This window comes from Cyprinus carpio, chromosome A17 (genome assembly GCF_018340385.1).
Source record: "Cyprinus carpio isolate SPL01 chromosome A17, ASM1834038v1, whole genome shotgun sequence".
Lineage (NCBI taxonomy): Eukaryota > Metazoa > Chordata > Actinopteri > Cypriniformes > Cyprinidae > Cyprinus > Cyprinus carpio.
The window spans coordinates 18,523,018-18,548,509 of NC_056588.1; the positions used below are offsets into that span (position 1 = coordinate 18,523,018).

Here is a 25,492-nt window from a genome sequence, read left to right on the forward strand (position 1 = left end):
CAATCGTAAAATAAAAGAACATTTATTGTTTTTAATTTTATTATTTTATTATTTTATAAATAATATATATAATTCTTAATATCTATATATCTCTATAATAATATATATATAATCAGGTAACAAATGTGTGTTGTCACTTGTCATTGGTTTTCTGTAAGTTGGCGCTCAGTTGAGTTTGTTCTTCAGTTGGCTTTGGACCCAGCCGTGACGACATAACCCCTGCCTGATCAGGCGACTCAATGGCTGCTGCAACGAACGCCAAACTATTATAAAGGTCAATCCTTCAACCTCTATCATTAAATGATGCACTTTTAATACCCTGCAGACATTTCAAATCCGGGAAGATATTCTTAGTGTGTATCTAAACCTGGTTTCCTGTAACTCCCACAGGAGCCCGCAAGGTTGTGCACGAGTTAATTTTCAGTAGTTTACCCTCATGGACACAGAATACAACGAGGCAGTTTGCCATGAAATTCACAGAGGTATAATTTCACAGCTGCATATCTTTCACATATGTATCATTTTAATGTTCGAGTATTATTGATGTTGTTACATGCTTAGACTGAGTACAATCAGCTGAGATTACCTCTGTCTCGTTTCAGCACTACAAGCAACTTCAGGAAGACTTTATCAGTGATGACCATCAAAGGAACATCTCAATCACAGCCTTGTCTGTGCAAATCTTCACTGTTCCACTTTTGGTATGATGAACAGCTTGCAGAAATGTCGTCAATAGTGTTTCTGTAAAATCTAGCATCTTTCTGTATCTTTTATAATCTCTCTAACTGAACCCTTAACTAAAGGTTAAGGAATTCTCACCTAAAATACTTTCCTTTAATTATAGTTCCCTTTTTGAAACCAAAAACAAACAAACAAAAAAAAAAAACCACTTCCTTTTCAAACTTGTATTCACAGTAATTACAAGAAATGTTTGTATGTGTCATGCATTCAGCATGTGAGAATGCAGCACATACTTTATATGTTTATGAACTGAATTCTGGCACATTTTGGCAACAGGACAATTTTTGTACCTTAAAGCATTTGTGCTTTTAATATTTTGTAGCATACATTACAGTTGACTTTACTGTACTGTAGCTACTTGTACTTGGTCTTGATTATTTAAAGTGTCCTAATCACCAACCTTTAAAGAGACAGTTCACCCAAAAGGGAAAGTTCTGTCATCATTTGTCATGTCAACTCTATATGACTTTCTTTCAGTGGAGCATAAAAGATTATTTAAAAAGAAAGGTCTTTTTTCCAATATAATAAAAGTAAATATGAACTGTGGCTATCAAGATCTCAGTTATGATGAATGAATCAGTTCATCTAGTTCACAAAACTGGTGTAAATTATTGATTCATGAGCCAGATTGATGTTGTTCTTGTGTTCGTTTTTAATGTACCTTTATCATCCTTTTTGTGTCCTGAAAGTGTCAGCATCCATTCATTGCAATGGCATGAAAAATTAGCCATAATATATAAAAAAACACTAATCATAATATTTCCTTTCATTTTCAATGAAAGAAAGAGGTGCATACAAATTGGAATGATATGACACAAGTAAATGATGCGAAGGTTCTTTTTTTCTCGGGCCAGGCAGTTGATAGATGAGGGCAGTGTCATCAAGGTCATTATAGACACTGTAATGGATATGATGAGGGAACATCTGGACAGCAACCAACGCTTCCACTTCCAGGGCCACAACCCCGACAAGTTCTTCCGGGTTCAAGTTATCTTCCATGACCTCAGGTCTACACACAACCCTTAAATTATGGAAAATAACTACAGCTCTGTTTATTTTTATCAGTCGTCTCAATGTAGATTGGATTTATTTTGTATGTTATCAGGTACATTTTAATCAGTAAGCCCTCTGTGTGGACTGAGACGTTGAGGGAGAAGTTCCTTGAAGGTTTTACATGTTTTTCTTCGCTTCCTGTGTTGTATGCAGGTAATGCTTTCTCTTGTCAAAAGGATTTTAATTTGGTTTTGATCTGTAGCCTAACTGAATCTCCTTCTTTGATGGCAGGGGATGGAGGAGGTGAAGAGGCAGCTTGGTCAGCATGTTGAGGTGGAGCCCGAGTGGGAGGCAGGATTTAGCCTCCAGATGCAGCTACGCCATATTCTCGCCATGTTTCAGGACTGGTGCTCTTTGCTTGTGAGTAATGGCTAGTCAGAGATATTGCTTTTTGGGGTTAAATACATACATGTGAAATTGGCGATTATGAAATATTAATAAAACAACATGATAAAATATGAATATATAACATGAATGTATAAAATGAATACACTACTGTTGAAAAGTCAGTAAGATTTTTTTTTTTAATCGGAATATATTTTAAAATGTAACTTTCCTGTGATGGCAAAGCTGAATTTTCAGCATCTTTACTTCAGACTTCAGTGTCACTTGAATCTTCAGAAAATATTCTAATATGCTGATTCAATGCTCAAGAAACATTTCTTCTTATAACAGTTAAAAATGTTTTAAAATATTTTTGTGGAAGCTTTTTTATGATTTTTTTTTTTTTTTTTTTACAGATATAGAAAAAAGCATATATTATTATTTTTGTATCAATCTTTCTAGATTTTTACATTGCAATTCAAACTGGTAACTCACACTTTACTCATATACTTATAATTTATTAAATACTATTTAAAGGGGTCATATGATGCAATTTAAAATTTAATTTTTGTCTTTGGAGTTTTACTAGCTGTTTAGTGCATAGTGCATTTAGTTGCAAAGACTGAAGTCTCCAACCCAAAGTGATATTCTTTATAAAAGTTAAGACTCATCCAGGCGCATTAAGTAGAGCGCGAGAACAGAACTGGGCATATGCCTAACTCCAGGTTCACACTCTGTCTGTGATGCGTATTTTTTCCGAGCCCATGTTAATGGATCAGAATGTTCACACTGCACGCGGTAAAAGATGTGATCAGAAAAGGTTATTAATAGAGAGGTGTGAAAAGAATGAATATCTAGCGCATGAGCATAGAGAGAGTTGTGAGTGAGTGAGAGGAGACATGTTTTAAGTGCGCGCACTCTCTTTCGGATGAGGGCAGCGCGTGTATCTGAGCACGCGTGTCTGGTTTTGTGACAAAGCAAAGGGAAATCTGCGTGTGTGCGGACAGATTCGCGCTCGCGCATTATTTTAATGTGCTTTCGCGTTACAATAACGCGCTCTCGCTGCTGCTTCTGAACCGCATACATATACTGTATACGCACTGCAAACAGAGTACGTGTGAACCTTGGGCAATAAATATATTTCAGCACCTGAGGCACCGCAACAATGAGCTCTATAACCAATGCATGGCAAAAAAAAAACAAAAAAAAAAACCAATGCATGGCAAAAAAATATATATATATATATATATATATATAGCCATGGACACAGATTATTTATTTATTTTTTTTTATTTTTTTTTATTTTATTTTTTTTCCATATGTCTAGACATTTTGTAACACCTTTGCTTAGTGATTATTTTGACTTATGTCTGTTCTAGAGGCGTGTTACAACTTTTTGATAAAGCTCTCATTGGTTTTCTTTTGGAAAATATGTTTCAAATTTATACTGAATGCATTTATGACTGTAAAGCATGTCTGTGTGTGTCAAAATCGTGATTAAAATCGAAATCGCAAAATTGATAAAAAAATCGTGATAGGTTTTTTTTTGTCCATATCGCACAGCCCTAGTTTAAACACGCCCCCAAATGTCTACGTCACTGTGTGGGAAGATTTGTATAACACCGCCTAAATGTTCATGCAAAGAAAGAAGGCGTAACTCGCTGTAGTATTATTGCTGCCACCATGTCATGGAGAAGCTGTTTGTTTCATTGTGAAAGCGAAACTACTTTGTCTGGCCTTCCAAAAGAGGACACAACTAGAAATCAGTGGTTAAGTTGTATTTACAACACTGTTCCAGAACAGTTCAACTAGGGCTGGACGATATGGCCAAAATTTATATCACGGTATATTTCTTAATTTCGGTCGATACGATATAATTCCGATATCGATATGAACACTATAAAAAGCCTCGTAAAAAACTGCCAAGAACGCCCCACAACAGATGTCAGTGTATAACATTATGAAAAATGAATTTGCCAAGTCTGACACCTCATTTAAAACCATTTAATATTTTTGAAAAAAAAAAAAAAAAAACATTATTTTTTGTTATTAGGCTTCATACAAACAATAAATGTGAAATCACTATCAAAAAATCATTTCAGTCTCACCTAATTAAAATTAATATCTTTAACTTCAGACTGTAGGCTAATATATAATAAAAGTTTATTTTTTTTGAACAGTAAGATTTTTAATGTTTTTAAAGAATTCTCTTCTGCTCACCAAGCCTGCATTTATTTGATCCAAAATACAGCAAGAAAACATTTTGAAAATATTTTTACTATTTAAAATAACTGTTTTATATTTGGAAATATTTTAAAATGTATTTTATTCCTGTGATTTCAAAGCTATATTTTTAGCATCATTAGTCTGATTACATGATCCTTCAGAAATCATTCTTATATTCTGATTTGCTGCTCAAAAATAATTTGTTGAAATCAGCTGAGTAGGTTTCTTGATTAATAGAAAGTTTAGAAGAACATTTATTTGAAATATAAATATTTTTAACATTATAAATGTCTTTATCATCACTTTTGATCAATTTAAAGCATCTCTGCTAAATAAAAATTTCTATAATTTCTTTCCAAAAAAAGAAAGAAAGAAATGATGCTGACTCAAAGCTTTTGAATGGAATAGTGTAATCAAATCAAATTTAATCAAAATGTAATGTTACAAAAGCTTTGTTTCAGATAAATGCTGATCTTTGGATCTTTCTATTCATCAGAGGAATCCTGAAAAAAAGTACTCAACTCTCTTAAATATTGATAATCAGCAAATCAGCATAATAGAATGATTTCTGAAGATCATGTCAAGACTGGAGTAATGATGCTGAAAATTCAGCTTTGATCACAGGAATAAAACTACATTTTAAAATAAAACAGTTATTTTAAATAGTAAAAAATTTCAAAATTTAACTGTTTTTGCAGTACTTTGGATATAGATTGAAACAAATGTGCTTTAGTCAGTATAAAGAGTATGAAGGGTATGAAGAGTGCTCTTGAGTTGCTGCAGGAAAAAAAAAGGCATGTTGCTGGAGCCGGGCTTAAATGCAAACTGATTGTCTGCCAGCAGGAGGCGCTGTGAGAGTGGTAGACCCAGCGGTTTCTCCAGTAATGGCTATAATCAAAGGAGCTGCGCTTATGAACGCTTCTTTATCAGATAAAATGAAAATGCCATCGAAACTTTTCTGAAAAACAGTCGGTTCCCTTCAGAGATACATTCATATAAAACACCCGCGACATGTTTTGATTTTGAAACGTACAGTGCTCATATTTATTCAACGAAGTCAAACGCCATAAATAAATCAATGTATGGGGAACACTGGTATATCGAAATATCGGAAATGTGTTTAAAAACCATATCACCGTTATTGAATTTTTTTTATCGCGATACATATTGATATTGAATTATTGTCCAGCCCTAAGTTCAACCCAAATATTTGAATGTGTGCAGCACATTTTATGGAGGACTGTTTTCTGAACCTGGGAGAGGACAAGGTTTCTATAAAGTGGGGCAATTCTAACTTGGCAAGGACAGTCTGGCGCTTTGCACTCACAGCCTGTAAGTATGTTTTCATATTTAAAGAATTTGACACTGATGATTCAAATGCGAGTTTTGAGCAGTGTAGAGTAGCGCTGGTTGTTTGTCGTTTCTCCGATCACAAATGCAGACATGGTTTTATGTTTAAGTGGCGTAAATGCGTAAAAAGACAGTATAAGTAATTATAATTAGTAATTGTTTCCCCAATGGATGCAACAAATAAAGGGGTCATATGACGTTGCTAAAAATAACATTATTTTGTGTATTTGGTGTAATGCAATGTGTTTATGTGGTTTAAGGTTCAAAAAACACATTATTTTCCACATACTGTACATTATTGTTGCTCCTCTATGCCCCTCCTTTCTGAAACGTGCTGATTTTTACAAAGCTTATTGTTCTGAAAAGCGAGATGTGCTCTGATTGGCCAGCTATCCAGTGCGTTGTGATTGGCCTAATTCCTAAGCATGTGACGGAAATGTTACGCCTCTTACCATACTGTGATGCCGTGTCCCAGCGCAATGACACAAAACCAATAAAAGCCATTACAAACGAGGCATTTGTTGCATCCAGTGAGGACATAATTACGGATTAGTTGTGTTGCGTATCACGCCGTGTAAACATAAAACCATGTCTGCATTTGTGTTCAGAGAAACGACAAACAACAAGTGCTACTCAACACTGCTCAAAACTCGTGTTTGAATCATCAGTGGCAAATCCTTTAAATATGAAAACGTACTTACAGGTTGTGAGTCAGAACAGCGACATTGTAGGTTCAGGAAAAAGTCCTCCGTTAAATGCGTTGCACACACACGAATATTTGGTTTGAACTGTTCTGGAACAGTGTTGTAAATACAACTTAATCACTGATTTCTAGTTGTGTCCTCTTTTGGAAGACCAAACAGAAGTTTCACTTTCACAATGAAACACAGCATCTCCACGACATGGTGGAGGCAGCAACAATACTACAGCGAGAATAAAAGTTACGCCTTCTTTCTTTGCGTGAACATTTGGGTTGCGTTATGCAAATCTTCCCACACAGTGACATAGACATGGGGGCGTGTTTAAACGAGGCGTTTTAGGAGGGCGTGGACCAGTCTTAACTTTTATAAAGAATATTTCTTTGGGTTAGAGACTTTAGTATTTGCAACTTTAGCGATTTTATCTATTCACGAACAGCTTGTAACACTCCAAAGAGAAAGGAAAACTTGAAATCACATCTTATAAAAAAATTAATTAAAAAAGAACTAGACAATCATGTCTTGTTTCCTGAAACAGGACAATGAGTGGATGGTCTCGTTTTAAATAAACATTTATTATTAGGTTATTATCAGGTTACAGAATGTCTCGGTGTAATGTTTAGACAAAGCACTTAAATAGACCACAGTCTACCTTAAAGCCATTAATGTTGCTTGACTGATTAGATTACAAATCTTGTTTATCCACTGGTTAATGAATGACTTGGAAATGTGACACTGTTTAGACGTGTGTGTTTGTGTGTTGTGTTATTTACCCACAGGAGAGGGTTCTGTTGTTAGCCTTTCAGGAGTGTCACAGAGCTCTAATGTCTTGCACCAACCAGCCCTTCCGCAGCGAGCCAACAGACAGCTACATGTGCAAGCAGATCCTCCACGCACGGCCGTATAAAGTCTCCCAGGAGCCCGTCTCCATCCATCTGCCCATCTCCAGACTCCTGGCCGGTTAGCAGAATTGCTGAATTTCTGTATCAGAATTCATAGATATGAGGTTTTCTAGCTGGTGACGTTTTAAAATGACATGATACATTGTAATATGAAAAAGAAGATTTACTTTTTTCAACACATTTTTTTTTCTTCTTCTCTTTTTTTTCAAAATTGAACATGGTCAGCAAGCATTTGTTCACCCTTGACCCCCCTCATTAACCCAAATATTTGTTCACTATGTTCACACACTAATGTATAAAATTAGACTACAGCAAAAAATTAATTTGCCTCTGAAATGCAATAATTTCATAAGTTATTTTCTTCCAAAGAATAACATACATGCACTACAGCTGTGGGGGGTGGTCACTGCAATACTCTGTATCTGTTATTTAAACCGAGTCTGTATCTGATCTCAGGTTTATATGTGCTGTTGTGCCAGACTGGAGCAATCCAATACCTCCCTGACTTTGTGGATACTGTGAGTATATCATTAATTAGTAAAATGAAGCTGTAGCGTGTGAATGTCAAGCACTGTGGGTTACAGGTGTGTATTTATGTGTTTCAGTTGCAGCTGAACTTCACCGAGCTGGCGGAGCAGCCTCTGCGCTGTGTTGTGCTGGCGGCTCAGGTGTGTGCTGACATGTGGCGCAGAAACGGCCTGTCACTCGTCAGCCAGGTGAGAGCAACACCAATTCCATAGTTTTTACAATTTGTAAAAAAAAAAAAAACACTTAAACACGAAAGGAAAGATATTTGTAAATACAATAATCTTCTGAATGTGAATCTAAACATCTAAAAGTCTCCAAATAAAAACTGTTGGATCATCAACTGATATTTCAAACTCATCCATTATTTCATTTTAACATCTTGTAACAACTGTATGTGGCAAGAAATTGCTTTTAATGGTTATCGGTGGAAATGTTATTTCTTTTGTGAAAGAATGTATGAACGTATGTATTGTATATTGGAGGGGTGAAAAGGAAGAAAAAAAAACATAACTGTGTTACAGAATTAAAATGCACAAATATCCATGTTGTGTTGCATCATGAACATATTCTAACTTTTGCTGATATTTGCCTCTGTTAGGTGTATTACTATCAGGATCTTAAATGCAGGGATGAAATGTTTGATAAGGATATTATCATGTTGCAGGTATGTCCTTAAAATCATAAATGTATATGAAATATAAAAATATTAATATAAAATAAATTAGATTATTGCAAAATTACAAATACTTTAATTCAGTTAATGACATTTTCTGACCAACTACAGATTGCTGCTTCGAAAATGGACCCCAATCATTTCCTCATGCTTGTTCTTTTGAGATTTGAACTTTTCGATGTTTTTAATGGCAACTCCTCCAGTAAAGATCAGGTGAGTAAGAGAGGATGAAGTGAGATCAAGTGGAATGTGTACTTTCATAGCAGCTTCTCCAAAACTGATCAATACATGCTTAATAAATAAATAATTAAAATTATTGAAATAATAATCATTTATTTACTCTTTTTGCTATTGATAATGGTTGATTTTGATTGGTTTCTGTGGCCTTTTTCATCACCCAGGAGGTAGTGAAACAGTGGAATAGGTTAACAGAAGAGATGCTTTACCTGATTATCATCATTGTAGGTAAGTTCTCACATTGACCTTTTATGTGTAAGTCTTGGTCCTGCTGCCTTTAGTTGATGTGTTATAAGTCGTTTTATGTAAGTGAGTTGACTGGAGACACTGCGTTTGTTTTGTCTCTGATATATATTTTGCATGTAAAAATACGCCACCTTGAATCTATATGCACAGCTGCCAAATTTTCTCTGTATTGAAATCATTATGATCACACTTGTAACAATCGATTTAATGAGCTTCTGCCTGAAATTAATTAATGTTAGCTAACTGTATGATTCTATTATCTTGAACTGTTAATTTGTGAAATGAACATTACTTGGACACATTGACTTCTGATAGCAGATCACTGTAAATTGTAATGTAGACGCATGCATTTTCTGTAAAGCTGCTTTGAAACAAAGTGCATTGTGAAAAGCGTTATACAAATAAATTTTAATTGAATTGAATTGAAATTTGCAGGTGAACGGTATGTACCTGGAATCAGTAATGTGACTAAGGAGGATGTGACTATGAGGGAGGTCATCCATCTGCTTTGTATTCAACCCATGGCTCATAGCAGTCTGGTTAAAAACCTGCCTGAAAATGTAAGACATTTAATGCTTTTGTTTTTTGCTGTTTTGTGTTGTGTTGTGTTGTGTTGTGTTGTGTTGTGTTGTGTTGTGTTTTGTTTTGTTTGTTTTTTGTTTTTGTTTTGTTTTTTCATTTAGCATTGCAGTAAAATTGTAGCAGCCAGAGATTTACGTACATTAACTGACCAGTTTAATTACATTATTTGAATGTGTGCAAATGAACTTTTTTCTAACTACATGAACCGTTTTTTTTTTTTTTTTTTTTTTTTTTTTTGCATCACAGGAAAGCCACGAAACATGGCTTGAAACGGTCGTCTCTAAGGTTGCCATTTTCAAGTAAGTGCATTTCACTAAATCTTTAGTTATTTGTACCAGTTATGACATAGTTATTACACAGTTGTTACACTCACATCTCGACAAGTGCTACAAAATCTTTATTAAATGTGGTTTAGGAAACCAGGAGTGTCAGGCCATGGCTTGTATGAACTGAAGAAAGAATGTCTGAAAGAGTTTAACCCCTTCTTCTATCATTATTCCAGACCACAGCATAGTAAGGTACGTGGTGCACCCACTGTCTCACTCATTATCTCATTCTCATAATATACACAGTAGTCTTTATACAGAAGAGAATGTTTATTTGTACATATTAGGCAGAAGAGGCTCAGAAGAAGAGGAGGACCCAAGAAGGCAGTGATAAAGGTATGTTGATCTCTGCTGATGTTTTATGTAAATTGCTTTGGAGTCGCATTTCAGATGATAAAAAAGCATGACTTATATTCTGAAAAATACGGTAAATGCTAAACAAAAATGCAATATTGTGATTTTGAATACATAAATAAAATAATAAAAAAAATTTGTTGCAGTTAAATGATAATAATATGATTATATAAGAGGTTTGTTGCTTTATAGCTTTTACAGTTGTGGATTTTTGCACTGGAATGCTATATTGATCAATTAAAAGCCAGGGCTAGAACTGCCCATTTTCTTAATTTTAAATCTGAAAGATTGACAAAAAATAAAAATCATGATATTAATGCACAGGGTGTGATATCTTCTGTTTCTCTATTTTAGCCCTCCGTCCCCCAGTGCCCCCTCCCTTCTGTCCAGGATTCTCAAACATAGTGTATCTGCTCTGCTGTGACATCTTCATCCATATTCTGAGGAGAATCTTCCAGAAAGCAGCGGAGGACCGTTCCAGCCGATGGACTGAACCCATGATCCAGAGGGTATGGCTCTTACTGCCCCACACCGTTTCCCTTAGTTCTTCTTCCGTTTCAGTAACATAAAAATATTAATATAATTATTGCATTTGTATATCTAAGAACACAATTGTATGCCATGGAATATCATTAGCTGTTTCTATTTTCATGGTAAGTTCATTTGATGTGGTATTTGAAAAATGTGATTTTTAACATGCGTGTATGACTTTAGGCACTGCACCTTGTAGGCCAGGCTCTACTGGAGGAAAAAACGCAGTTGGAAAGCAACAGTACTGAGGAAGTGACTTTTGACTTTAGTCTGAAAGCTCAAAGTAAGATCTCACCCTTTATTTTGACCTATCAATAACACAAAAACTAACATGATACTTTGCATCCTTACATAGACGCCTCTTGTAAGGCAGTATCCTAACTGCAGTAGTTGTACTACTTTAAACATTTCAAAGGCAGTTACTCTAGTTTGAGTCTGAGCTATGCTGCTCAATACACCAATAAGCTTAAAAAGAGCACACACAAATGTTGCAAAAAAAAGGACGTTTTTTACTAGGTCTATCAAAAATATGGTTTGCTTAGTTTGTGGTTTACAGTATGAGGCATGTGAAATGTGCAGATTTGGGAGGCTCCAGGAATGTGGATGGGAACTACTGTTTTAGGAGTTCATATTTTCAGTTCATATTCAGCATTTTATAAGCAATCAGCATTCATTGACATGACAAATAAGTTTCTTTTGCATTTTTTAATGATAAAATAATATTTTAAAGCCTTTATTGTTTCTCAACTCTCCAGTTGTGCAGTAAAATTCACTTTAAAGATTGACTTTTCATTCATGAAGAATGAAAAAAATGTGCCAAAAAATGTGTCTCCTGGAAGAAAACAACGACTTTTAAGATGAAAATGACATTAAATATAAATGCTGGATTTTCAAAAGTATGTGAAATATGTAAAGTTCACGACATAGATTCTTTAAAATACATCCAAGAGTTTGTCTGTGTCCCGAAGTCTGTTATTGTGGGGACATTTCCACACCTCCCCTAAACATGACCAGGGACAAAACGAAACGTGATTGGTTGCTTTCCATGTCAGTCATATTATCTCTTGAGCGGTCCTTAGCCATTCAAAGCAACCAAGGTTTCCAGACCTTCTGATGTCACTGATCTGCAGTAGACAATCGCTTGAAATGAGGCAAGCAGAGTGTTGAAGTCAGCAGCCTGGGGTTTTTCTAGGTGGATGTTGAAGTCACCGAGTAATACCAGAGGGGTACCGTCCTCAGGGAAGTTTGAGAGTAACGCATCCAGCTCCTCCAAGAAGTTACCCAGTTGACCTGGTGGACGATCAACACCTACAAAGTGGATTTTAACAGGGTGGGTAATAGTAATTTGCGTGTAATTCAAATGAACTGTTTCCTGTTAGAGAAGGTGAAGGGTCAAATTTCCATTCATTTGAGATAACCAGACCAGTACCTCTGGGGAAAAAGTGAAATTAGAGGAGTGCCGGTGTCCTCAGGTTTGATCCAGGTCTCAGTTAGGGTCATGAGGTTGAGACTTGACTGAGTAGCAATAGATGAAATAAAGTCTGCTCTTTTCCAATTGGTCTCTGGAACTGCCAGTCTGCAGTAAAGTGGTAGAGGACATAGGGACAAAGTACAGAGCGTGATCTACGAGTGTTAGTGGTAATAGAGATTTGAAAGCACATAGTGAGTACAATTGACTAAAACGAGGAGATGAGAACAGGCTGTACATAAAGTAAAGGGGGAAAAAGCAATACTCAAGTGTCTTTCAGTGTCCTTGCTCAGTGGAGTCGTGCAGGTAGAGTCGCTGGAGTTTACACTCGATGGTCTTCACATGTAGGGCTGCAGTGTTATTCAAACCAGTTATACACTCGCCCTGTTATTGAATTCAGGTCACGCCTTACTACTTGGCAAACGGAAACTGAAAAAAAAAAACACGCAATACACACTAGAACAAATGCGACTTTAGCACACGTTTACCATGGTAAACACAGTAAGCAAAGTAAAGTTCCTAGCAATGACAACCAGGGTAAAATATGAGAAAAGAAACAACACTTAAAGATGCTGTCCTCTTGTGTTGCTCAACTGCTGCTTAGATTCTTTTGCTCAACTGTTTCTTCTCAACTGCTTCTAATTATTATCGGTACAATAATTAAATAATAATGCATTACATATTTTGAAATATTTAATATTATGTTAATTTAAAAGCTAAGTTTTATTTGTAGAAGCTGGTAAATATATTCAGCCAATGCAGACTTGTTGCTGCTTTAGTTTGTTACTCTGAATTTACTCTGTATCACTTGATGCAAACCCTGAAAATACAAGGCATTTAAATGCAAGCATTGTTAAAGGGTTAGTTCGCCCAAATATGAAAATTACCCCATGATTTACTCAGCCTCAAGCCATCCTAGGTGTATATGACATTTTTCTTTCAGACAAATGCAATCTGTGTTATATTAAATAAAGTCCAGGCTAATCCATGCTTTATAATGGGAGTGGATGGTTGCCCAAAATTTGAAGTCCAAGAAATGGCACCCATCCATTATAAAATAAGTCCATATGGCTCCGGGGAGGTTAATAAAGGCCTTCTGAAGCAATTTTTTTTTCTGTTGTAGTTGTTTGTTGTTAGGATTGATTGGGGTGCAGGGTTTGTGCTTAACTATTACTTTGGTTTAGTTGATGCTTGCCACACACACTGTAATTGGTGAATAATTACCAGGTCTAATAACGTTTTCATTTGGTAAATGTTTGTATTTACATTATTAATAATTCTGATATATATATATATATATATATATATATGTATATGTATATGTGTATATATATGTATGTATGTATGTATGTATATATATGTGTATGTATGTTGATATATGATATATATATATATATGCAATATATATACATTTTTGCAAGTAACATTTTTGAGTATTTTAACAAGTATTTAATTCAAATAATACTGTATGGTAACACTATACAATAAGTTTCCATTTGTTAACATTAGTTAACTACATTAATTAGCATGTACTTGCAATGAAAAATGCTTCTAAATCATTAATCAGTCTTAGCTGATGTAAAGTTCAATATTTACTAATTCATTTTGAAAATTATCCCCCGGTTTCGCAGACGAGGCTTAAAGGGTTAGTTCACCCAAATATTAAAATTATGTCATTAATGACTCACCCTCATGTCGTTCCAAACCCGTAAGACCTCCGTTCATCTTCGGAACACAGTTTAAGATATTTTAGATTTAGTCCGAGAGCTTTCTGTTCCTCCATTGAAAATGTATGTACGGTATACTGTCCATGTCAAGAAAGGTAATAAAAACATCTTCAAAGTAGTCCATGTGACATCAGAGGGTCAGTTAGAATTTTTTTGAAGCATCTAAAATACATTTTGGTCCAAAAATAGCAAAAACTATGACTTTATTCAGCATTGTCTTCTCTTCCGGGTCTGTTGTGAGCGCGTTCACAGCACTGCAGTTTAGTGATATCCGGTTCGCGAACGAATCACTCGATCTAACCGGATCTTCTTGAACCAGTTCACCAAATCGAACTGAATCGTTTGAAACGGTTCGCGTCTACAATAAGCATTAATCCACAAATGACTTAAACTGTTAACTTTTTTAACATGGCTGACACTCCCTCTGAGTTCAAATAAACCAATATCCCGGAGTAATTCGTAATGAGTTCATTGGTGATGATTGCCCTTGATTCAAGCCTTCGGTTTACCCGCGCTCATAACATTAGCACAGAATCAGTTCAGAATCAATCACCAAAAGAACCAGTTCAGTTCAGACGCGCTGTGTGTCAGTCTGAATCACGCATGCGCAGTATTATCAGCTCCTCGGTTCTCGAATCGGACGCGTCCGACAGAAACGGTTCTTGACTCGAGAACGAGTCAATCTTTCGTTCGTTATCTGGATCGGCTCTGTGTTTATCTTCAGTTCTCTCTTCACAGCAGTTCAGTCCGTGTACTGTTTGAGTGTCAGCCACGTTAAAAAAGTTAACAGTTTAAGTCATTTGTGGATTAATGCTTATTGGAGACGCGAACTGTTTCAAACGATTCAGTTCGATTTGGTGAACTGGTTCAAGAAGATCCGGTTACATCGAGTGATTCGTTCGCGAACCGGATATCACTAAACTGCAGTGCTGTGAACGCGCTCACAACAGACCCGGGAGAGAAGACAATGATGAATAAAGTCGTAATTTTTGTTATTTTTGGACCAAAATGTATTTTCGTTGCTTCAAAAAATTCTAACGGACCATCTGATGTCACATGGACTACTTTGAAGATGTTTTTATTACCTTTCTGGACGTGGACAGTATACCGTACATACATTTTCAATGGAGGATCAGAAAGCTCTCGGACTAAATCTAAAATATCTTAAACTGTGTTCCGAAGATGAATGGAGGTCTTACGGGTTTGGAACGACATGAGGGTGAGTCATTAATGACATAATTTTAATATTTGGGTGAACTAACCCTTTAAGCCTAGTCCTAGACTAAAATGTAAATCTGAGCTGTTTCAACTAAAAGAAACTTGCAATGACTGATCTTAAAACATCTCAGTGCCTCTGTTTTGTCTCGAGATGAACACCAGTAATGCTTTTTTTCTAAGGCATATTTATAAAAAAAAATTATGTCCTAATTGAACTATGGCTTAAAGTCCTGTCTAAGAAACCGGGCCCAAAAGTTGTATCTGTCAATATTATTTAATTGACCTGAGCTAACATGAAATAACAATAAGCAGGATTTTTATTAACTAATGTTGACAAAACTGAATAAATATTGTAACACAATTGGTTAATTCATTAACTAACATGTAAGTGTTTTTGCAGTATAGCTGAAAGGGCTCTGAATCATATATTTAAGTGTAATTGCAGCTTTTGCACTAAGCCATATCACAGTTTTTATTTTATTTTGCAAATCACGCAGCCCTACTATTAAAGCTTTGCTGTTTGTTAGTTGCTGATAGATACAGATATGTTTGTATTTTCAGAAACTGGTTCTGAACATGGCAAATCTTTGTTCCACTTCCTGACCAAAATAAAGTCTTTACCTTCTCTGAAAGCTCAGAATGACATGATCACATGGAACTTACAGGTATGACGGTGATGATTTGATGTGTATTTGATTGTTTAATTCGTTGATTTGATATTTAAGATCTATATGTCTTTCCTGCAAGATGTTTGAGGTGGTGAAGTGTCTTCGGGAGAAATCTGGTCCGGTAACTTCATTTTCTATGGATCACAGCAAGTTGGAGGAGGTAATGCAATTCAGACAATGAGGGTCTCAGTCATAATGCTTCCATGTCTTTGAGATGCTGAAAGTGTGTGGTCTTTGCTCAGAGTGTTCAGGATAAGGAGAAAGCTGAGCGGAAGAGGAAGGCTGAGGCTGCTAAAGCCCACAGGCAGAAGATCATGGCTCAGATGTCGGCCATGCAGAAGAACTTCATAGAGTCCAATAAGATGCTTTATGACAACATGCCTGAGAGCTCGATTCAGAGCGACACCGCCGCGTCTGTGGAGAGGTCTTTTTCTTTCTTTTGCATTTTACTTTTCTTTCTTTTTGTGACTTTTTTTGTTCTTTCAGTCGTTCTCTTTTGTCTTTAGTTTCTTTCACTTTTTCCACTGCTTTTCATTCTTTTGCTGTTTTGTTTATTTTTGCACTTATTCATTATTGTACTTTCACTTTTATTTATTCTTTTTTGTTCTATTATAATATAATTCCATTCTTATCTTTACTCTTTTCTTTATTCGTTGTGCCTTCATTTTCTTTCATTTTTCCCTTTTTTTTATTTAATTTCTCACATTTTCAATTTCATGCTTTATTTCACTTTTTGACTTTTTCATTGTTGTGGTCCATTTTCTTTCTTTCTTTCTTTCTTTCTTTCTTGCTTTGCTTCCTTATGCTTCTTACCTTCACTCGTTTGCCTGTTCTTTATGTGTTTTTTCATTCTTTCATTTTTTCTCTTTAGTTTGTTTCACTTTCTTTCACTTTTTTCTTTTAACTGTTTTACTTTCATTTGACTTTTTTATTATACTTTTTGTTTTATTGCTGTTTTCTTTTGCTCTTTCATTGTTATTGCTATGTATTCCTATGAAAGTTCTCTTTTTTTTAGCATTTCTTAATCATTCTGCACTCATTTAATCATCTTTTTGTTGGTGCTGGTTTTTTTTGTTTTTGTTTTTGTTTTTAATTTTCTCTTTTGCTATTTAGTTTCTTTCACTTACTTTTCTTTCTTTTGCCTTTTAACTTTTATTTTTTACACAAATTTTTATGCCTTTTAATTTTTTCTTTTTATTATTACCAGTATTTAATTCTCCTTGTTCTTTTGTCACCTTGTCTTTTCTTTCAGTTTTTCCATGATTTCATTCTTTTGTTCTTTTGTCCACCAAAGACTGAATATCTCAGGAATTTACAGTAATATAATTTCTGCGAACACCCTTCAAATATCTGTATGTCTAAAGGATGTCCACTGTGTGTGTGTGTGTGTGTGTGTGCAGCTTCGATGTGGATGAGAGCAGAGTGGCTGTAGGGCCTGAGCAGGGTGTTTGTTCCACAGACTGGGGGGCTCAGATCTGCATCCTGTGTCAGGAGGAACAGGAAGTTCAGGCTCAGGCTCCAGCCATGGTCCTCACAGCATGTGTGCAGAGATCTACTGTTCTTACCCAGGACCGTGGAAAGACACTCTCCCCTGAAGGCAAATGATGCCTTATACTTTACCACTCAAGTACCTTAACTGTGATGATAAGCAGAAAGTGTTGTTTAAATTCCTTGCATGTGTTATGATGATTTATGATTTAAGCATTACTGAAAGGAATTATGCATAGGTACAGTGATGCTGAATCAGGTTTCGTTTTTTATTTTGTTTTATTTTTTTTTTGCAAAACAGTAGGCTGCTATCCCCTGTTCATGCCCCCAGATTTGGCTGTGGGGAACACACACTGGCAGCTGTGGACATGTGATGCACGCCACCTTCTGGCAAAAGTCAGTTAGTGCTTAAATAGATACATTGTAAAAACTATACATCTGCTGCCTTACAAATTTCATGACTCCTTGAAATCACCATTTGGAATTCTTATACCAAACAAATCTGTCTTTTTGGCTGTTCGTAGGTACTTTGAAGCTGTGCAGAACACCACTCGTAATCGGCTGCATGCAGACCTGATCATAGACCTGGAGAACGGCGAGTACATGTGTCCACTCTGCAAGTCCCTCTGTAACACGGTCATCCCTCTGATTCCTGTGGAGCCCAGCAAGCTCAACTAGTATGGCACCATTACTAATGTTCTTTTTTCAGGTGTTTATGCTGGGAAAAGTCAAATCTAATTTCTTTTTTGTTTTGTTTTATTTTTTTGTCAGTGAGAGTGCTGAGTTAGTAGTTGGTCAGCATCTCACTCTCGAGCGCTGGGTTCAGATCATGTCTTCTCGAATCAGAGGGCTGAGAGGTACGTGGGGGAAACAGGTGAGAGCGTCAAAACTGATTTGTGCCTCCTCAATCTGTCTTTTCAATGTCTTAATATCATTAAGATTCTCTCTCTTTAATTTTGATTGATTTGTGTGTGTGTGTGTGTGTGTGTGTGTGTGTGTGTGTGTGTGTGTGATTTCAGACAAAAACCGTGAGGAAGCGGCGGAGGAAGCAATGGTACTTTTTGATGAGTGTCAAGCTGATTTCAGATCCATTCTCAGTTTTGGAGTTCAAGAGCCGTGAGTCTCTAAACAGACAAGTCTTTATTTAAGCCAGTTTAAAATTTACATTTAAAATATGTGCTTCTGTTCTTATAATGCACAATATATCAGATCAAAGAATAAAAGTCAAAATGCTTTATAAACCCATGGTATTAATATACCATTTTTTGTTGGTGAAAATACTAATGGCCTAAAACTTACATGTATATATACTATATATTTGCTGTTTTTTTATCCTGTTCTAACCTTTGTTATTTCTGAATATGATGTAAACTCTGTGATTAGGCCGAAGTTCTCTCGCAGTATCACAGAGATGTTGGGGGTCTGTGCGACCACAGTGCACAGGGTGGGATTGCAGACCGCTCCCAATGACCTGTGTCCGTACGTGCCTGTCATGTCCTGGAACACGTGTGCCTACACCATCCAGGCCATCGGTAATGCTCTCCTCCTTTGAGTGTGGGATTTCGGTAATGTTCTAATGATTTGTGTCCAAACACTTTAAAACAGTAAAATGTTCACACAGTCAGGGTTAAGCATCATCACCTACTGTATATTTATAAGTGTCTCTCAAATTGTCCTTTATTGCATAATTTGTGTAAACTGCAGAACTGTATTTTGGTGCTTTGTGAACATAGTTAGTCTTGTAAATTTTGTCATGTGCCACCTCATCTGATTTTTCTTTTTTCTTTTCTTCTCTCTCTTTCTCTAGAGAGTATGTTACAGGAAGAAGGAAAGGCTCTTTTTGGATCTCTCCAGAACAGACAGGTCTGGTTTGGCTCTGCTTACGTATATAGATCATTTAATGTGGGATTGATTTCTAAAATCATTTTCTTCTTCAGCTCTCTGGGCTCAAAAGCTGTTAGTGCATGTTTTCAGCTTCTCAGAGGCTTAAGAGCAGAAAAAAGCAGTCATACAGAAGCATTTTGCTGATATGTTAGCAGGTATGTCACGTTTAGGCGAGGATTGATATGTTTGTTGGTTTTTTTCATGCAGTAATTCTGTCTCTTTCTAGTCCTGGTACCTGTTCCTACTGTAGAAAATGCACCATCAATATTAGAAGTGGACTTCTTTCATCTACTGGTGAGTGTTTATAAATAAATACAGGTGATAGATAGAGAGCGAGATAGTGAGATCTCATATACATATATACACACACACACACACACACACACACATACTTTTTTTGTATTTTTTTTTTTTTATTAAAGTGCCCCTATTATGCCATTTTTAAGGTTACTAATGTTGTTTTGGGAGTCTCCTACAGTAGGTTTACAAGCATGCAAGATCAAAAAAAGGCTATAGTTTTATTAAAATATGCATATAATATCACCTAATTTTCCAAAGATTTTCAAACGATTAGTTCGAAGCAGTTCTAAGTTTCAGTCTCTCTAAAACCCTCCTTTCTGTGAGCCTACTGTGCTTTGATTGGTCAGATTGGTCTTCCCTTTTAATAAGTATGCATCAATCTATCTATCCAAAAAAAATGTGTATAATTTGTTGCACTGAACCCAAACCATTTCTAGAAACCAGGATACCATAGACTTACAGAATGGCTTTTTTTTTTGGCTTAGAGTCAGTACGTAACCACCCAGAAACACACATCTTCAAATGCTGTTTAATGCACATAGATTTCAAGCAGCTAGTTAAGTTAGTGGTAAATGGTTGAACATTCCTCATCAGTTTCTAATCAGTCGGACTGTATGTGTAATGTTCCGCTCAGGTGGGGCTGGTTCTGTCCATCCCAGCGTTGTATCAGGAAGAGGCTGTAGACCTGCAGCCTTCAGCAGTCAGCACAGCGTTCAATCACCTCTACCTGCTGCACCTGGTCACTATGGGACACATGCTGCAGGTCCTGCTGGCTTACACGGTAAACACACACTGCCATAGATGCAAACTTGACACTGATAGTATAACATTTCCTGCACAGCACTATTTCAGTAATACTGTAATGTAGATTGTTGCTGTAATAAGAGGGCCAGAGGAGGGCGAAGAGGCCCACGCTGCAGCTACGCGAACTCTTCTCTATTATGTCTCAACACACAGATGGGTGAGTTTATATGGCTGTCATATAGGGAAAGACTTCCAGTTGCTTTCTCGCTGTCTCTCATCGTCTCTCTCTTTTTCTTAGGTTGAGAGCTGGTGTGCCTGGTGTAGAGAGTGTAAAGAGAGGTGTTCTTCCCTTCCTGCGCTGTGCTGCACTGTTCTTTAATTGCCTTACAGGAGTGCCCCCTCCAGAGGAGCTGTCCGGTACTGCAGGTCACTACACTTTATATGTTGTATATTAAACATGCCACTGCAATTACATGAAAACATTTGAATATGTCATAATAAGTACTTTTTAATTTTAATAAGTACTATATAATCCAGGCTATTTTCTCTGTGGTATACAGTAAAATGCCAAGTATATGTGTATTTAATGTGTATGTGTATTAATTTTCTGTCACTGTAAACACAGCAACAGCTGCACAGTACTGTATGCATATCAATCTAGCTAACAGGTATTAAACCATAATTATTCTATGCAGAATCACCTGAAAGTCAGCTGCCTCTGCTGTGTAGTTACCTATCCTTGCCCTCGAACCTGTTTCAACTGTTTCAGCAGCACAGGGATGTTGTAACCAACTTAATAAAGAGGTACAAATACAGTATCCCCTGCAATTGCACTAACAAACTTTATTACTTGGTATAATAGTAATAGTAGTAATAAACAAAGTACATAAACAATTAAATAATAAGCAAAACATAATATTATTGTTGTTGTTGATTATTATTAATAACAATGTTATTATAATTATATTATTTTGCTGCTGTTTAATTGTTCTTGTTTAGTTGTTACTAATAATAATGATAATATAATCATTTTTGTTGTTTAATTATTTACATTATACTATTTAATATAAATATTGTATTATTTATAACTATTGTTATAATAACTTTTATTAATAATATTAATAATAATCTTCATTATTATTATTATTATTATTATTATTATTATTTTTAAAACATTGCTTTATTATTTAATAATAAACAATCAATTTTTAATTAAATGTATTATTATACATAATGTTAAAAAATAATAATGATCATCCTCATCAAGGAAATGTATTTTTGGATTTCAAAATTCATAATATTGTACATATTCACACATCAACGAAACAAAAAACTGAAGCCATAGCTTATTTTAAGTAGAGCAAGGATTAATCAATAAACAGCTACAATTTTATTAAAATTAATCAATAAACAATTATTGATCATTTTATTTATTCATTATTAGTAGTAAGATATTAATATTATTGAAAATATATTTACATATTTAATACTAATAAATGTGTTGTGGCTTGTAATATTAAGAACTCCCCTTAATCATGGTCAAATCACTGAATTGTGTGGCCGCTCATATCTTATTGTTTTGTATTGAATTCAAATTCCATCCAGTATGTTTATCTTTCCGTTCACTTTGATTATAAGCATTGCTTTGTTTCTGTGTGTCAGGTGGTGTGGGAATGCAGCCATATCCAAAGCCCTCAAAGGTGAAATGCAAATCATCAGGTTAGACGACACTTACCTTCTCCTCTGTTTGATAGTAAGCACACTTCCCCTTTATTTCTACACAATAATTGAACTGAATTTCCCGCCTGTTGGTCAGGTATCCTCGTAAGAGAAACAGGCTAATAGATCTTCCAGAGGACTATAGTGTGTTGCTCAACCAAGCTAGTCACTTCAAGTTAGTACTTTTAATAAAGATTCCTATAATGTCCATTGAGAGAATTGAATATTTTGTGCAGATGTTTTCCTGTGACTTTCTCTCTCCGCCCATAATGCCAAACTCATCAGATGACGAGCGAAAGCACCCGACTCTGTGTCTGCAGTGCGGGGTCATGCTGTGTGCGCAGAGCCCCTGCTGTCAGCAGCAGCTGAACGGGGAGGAAGTGGGAGCGTGTACGGCTCACGCCGCCATCTGCGGGGCTGGAGTGGGAATGTTTCTCAGGTGAGAGGAAGAAAAGAGAAAACCAGCTAGTATTTACTATGGATGCATCTGAAATCACCTACTTCCTTGCTATATAGTAGCGTGTCAGAATTTAAAAAAAGAATTCGTCAAACAATAGGCAATATGTAGCTGGATCACTTTGAGATTTTGAAGTGTCACATCCAGTGCACACTTTACTATCCCATGAGGCCACAGAAAGAGGATTTTTTGAATAACAGTGAAGCAGCGCAACTGATACTGGTACAGTAGTGTCACATGACAATGACAACATGACAGATGTATGTCTGGATTGCTTTCGTTACTATATAGAACATACATTTTTAGGCGGTGGTGACGTAAGTATTTATTCAAATGAAGTAGAGTATGTGATTTCAGACACAGCGAGTGTGTATCTTATTCTACAAAGAAATGTCTATTAGGGCAAGGTGATGTATTTAAATAAATACAGATAACTGTTGATAAGAATGATCTTGTTTGTGTCTTTCTGAACAGGGTTCGGGAGTGTGAGATCATCTTGATGGCCAGTAAGACACCGGGGCAGTCCCTATCCAGCCCTTACCTTGATTGACTATGGAGAAACAGATCCCCAGCTTGGGTAAAGTTCATTGTTGTGAATTTTTACACCAGCTCCTTGCAATAGAGTTCAGATGTTTGATTCGTGTCAAAGAGCCACTTATTGTTAGTCATCACACTGAAAGTTTTATAGAAATAATATTTTATAAATATGTGTATATATATATATATATATGATATAATATATATATATATATATATAAGTAATTAACAGTGTTGGGTAAGTTACTTTTAAAAGTAATGCATTCACAATATTGCATTTTCTCCATGAAAAAGTAACTAATTGCATTACTTAGTTAATTTTATGAAAATTAATGCATTGTGTTACTTTTGTCACCTTGGTTGGGTTTTTTTTTTTTTTTTTTTAATAACAAAAACCCAAAAATTTATATTTTGGCATCTGTAAGGGCCCTTTCACACCAAAAGTGAAATGAATAAGCCTCAGGCTGAAGGAAGTTTCTCTCAACACAGTGAAAGGACAGGTGTGAGTGAATGAATGGGAAAATTTGAAAATGTAAATTTGTTGTAAATTTAAAAGTAATGTGTTACTTTACTAGTTACTTGAAGAAAAGTAATCCGATTACGTAACTTGTGTTACTTGTAATGCATCACCACCAACACTGGTAATTAAATGTTTGGCATTTTACTATATTGTTATATTATTATACACTACTGTTTGCATTTTACTATATTGTTATAGTTTTGTTTGTTTTTGTTATTGTTTTTTTGTTTTTTTTTAAGACTCTTTTGCTGACTGGGTTTGAATTTATTTGATTATAAATATAGTATTAATAAAATTTTTTTTATAAAAATATTTTCTATTTCGTAATTTATTCTTGTGATGGCAAAGCTGAATTTTCAGCATCATTACTCCAGTCTTCGTTGTCACATGATTCTTCAGAAATTATTCTAATGTTCTGAATTGGTGTTCAAGCACCAATGAAAATAACAATAAAGACAAAAAAAACGTCTTGATTATATTGATTTAGTGCTATTTTAGTGTCATTGACATACTACTGTAGTATTTGTTCATATTTTGAATTTGTTTTTATGTTTTCAATTTTTTTTTTATTTTCATTTTAGTTAAAGTTTTAGTCCTTTTGTTGTGCGTTTTGGTCAATTTTTTGTAGTTTTTTTGGTTTTGTTAAATATGTATATGTTGTTTTTATTCATTTTTTATTTCAGTTTTAGTTTGAATTATTTTAGTACATGCATCAGAAGTACATCATTGAATGTTGCCTTGGCAACTAGCTGTAGTAAAGCTTTTTATTTTAGTTAACTGTTGTTTCAAATACTAAAAATGTTTTCTTATGGTTTTAGTTTTATTCAACTATAATTACACTTTGGGAAACTTTTATTACTAAATTACTAAATTACTTTTATTACTAAATTACTTTATTACTAAATTTCTTCAAATGACTGATTTGTCAAAATTATATTTCCTCTGATTGGGTGGGGAGGGAATCATAATTCACATCCAAAACATAATTAAAGATATTAAATATGATCAAAATGCTGAAAATATAATTCTGATATAATTCTTCCTCCAGCTTTGGAAACGCTGTATCATCATTAAGCATGTGCTTTGTGAGTCAGTTTATTCTTTATTAGCAGTAATGCTAAGCTGTATTTGTTTGTGCTTTGCTAGGCGTGGGAACCCGCTGCACCTGTGTCCAGAGCGCTACCGCAAGTTGCATCATATGTGGCAGCAGCATTGCATCCTGGAGGAAATCGCCCGCAGTCTGGAGCTCCTCAATGTCATGTTCCCCTTTGAGTGGCAGATGATTTGAGCTCTGAGATGGACAGAGGAAGTGCATAACGCGAGAAGCAAGATACGCCGCGTTCGGTTAGCCTGCGCCTGACTGCAAGGAATAATAAACTCCCTCACTTCTCTACGTACTGCTGTCTGTGTTTTCCAGCAACCAGTGCATTATGGGTAGTCACACTAAACAGGCCCATAACAGATATTAAAAAAGAGAATGTGTTCTGTCGGCTCTTTATTTAGCTTGGGTTGCAGATCTACACTCACTTTAGCAGTGCAGCTCTTTCTTTTTGCTCATTGTGGTGTTTTTGCATTTGTTTTCAGGGTGTAAAGATTTATTCAGGGGCTTGGTTTTTGTGACCTATGTGAAATGCTAGTCCTCTCCCCCGCTACAGCCTTTGTGCTCTTTCTTTCATCTGTGTGAGAAATGTATTCTTGTGAATATAATAAATCTGTGTACTACTTTGTGTAAAGCCACAAATATTTTCAGTGTTTCTGAGTGAGAAGCTATTTTGCAAATTATGTTCTCAGGTGAATCTCACAAAAACATGTCCGGGTCACATGCTATGCCAAAAAAAAAAAAAAAAATCATAAAAATACAATTTGTCATTAACATTTTATGTTTTCTTTTAAAATTCTCATTATTATTATTATTATTATTATTATTATTATTATTATTATTATTATTATTATAGTAAATTACTATATACTTTTTTAATTAAATCAGCATA

At 35.4% G+C, this 25,492-nt stretch overlaps 1 pseudogene; it reads left to right on the forward strand.

Moving 5' to 3' along the window:
• Positions 1-25,238, forward strand: part of LOC109052347 — a 26,711-nt pseudogene extending 1,473 nt beyond the window's left edge.
• The last annotated feature ends 254 nt before the right edge of the window (positions 25,239-25,492 follow it).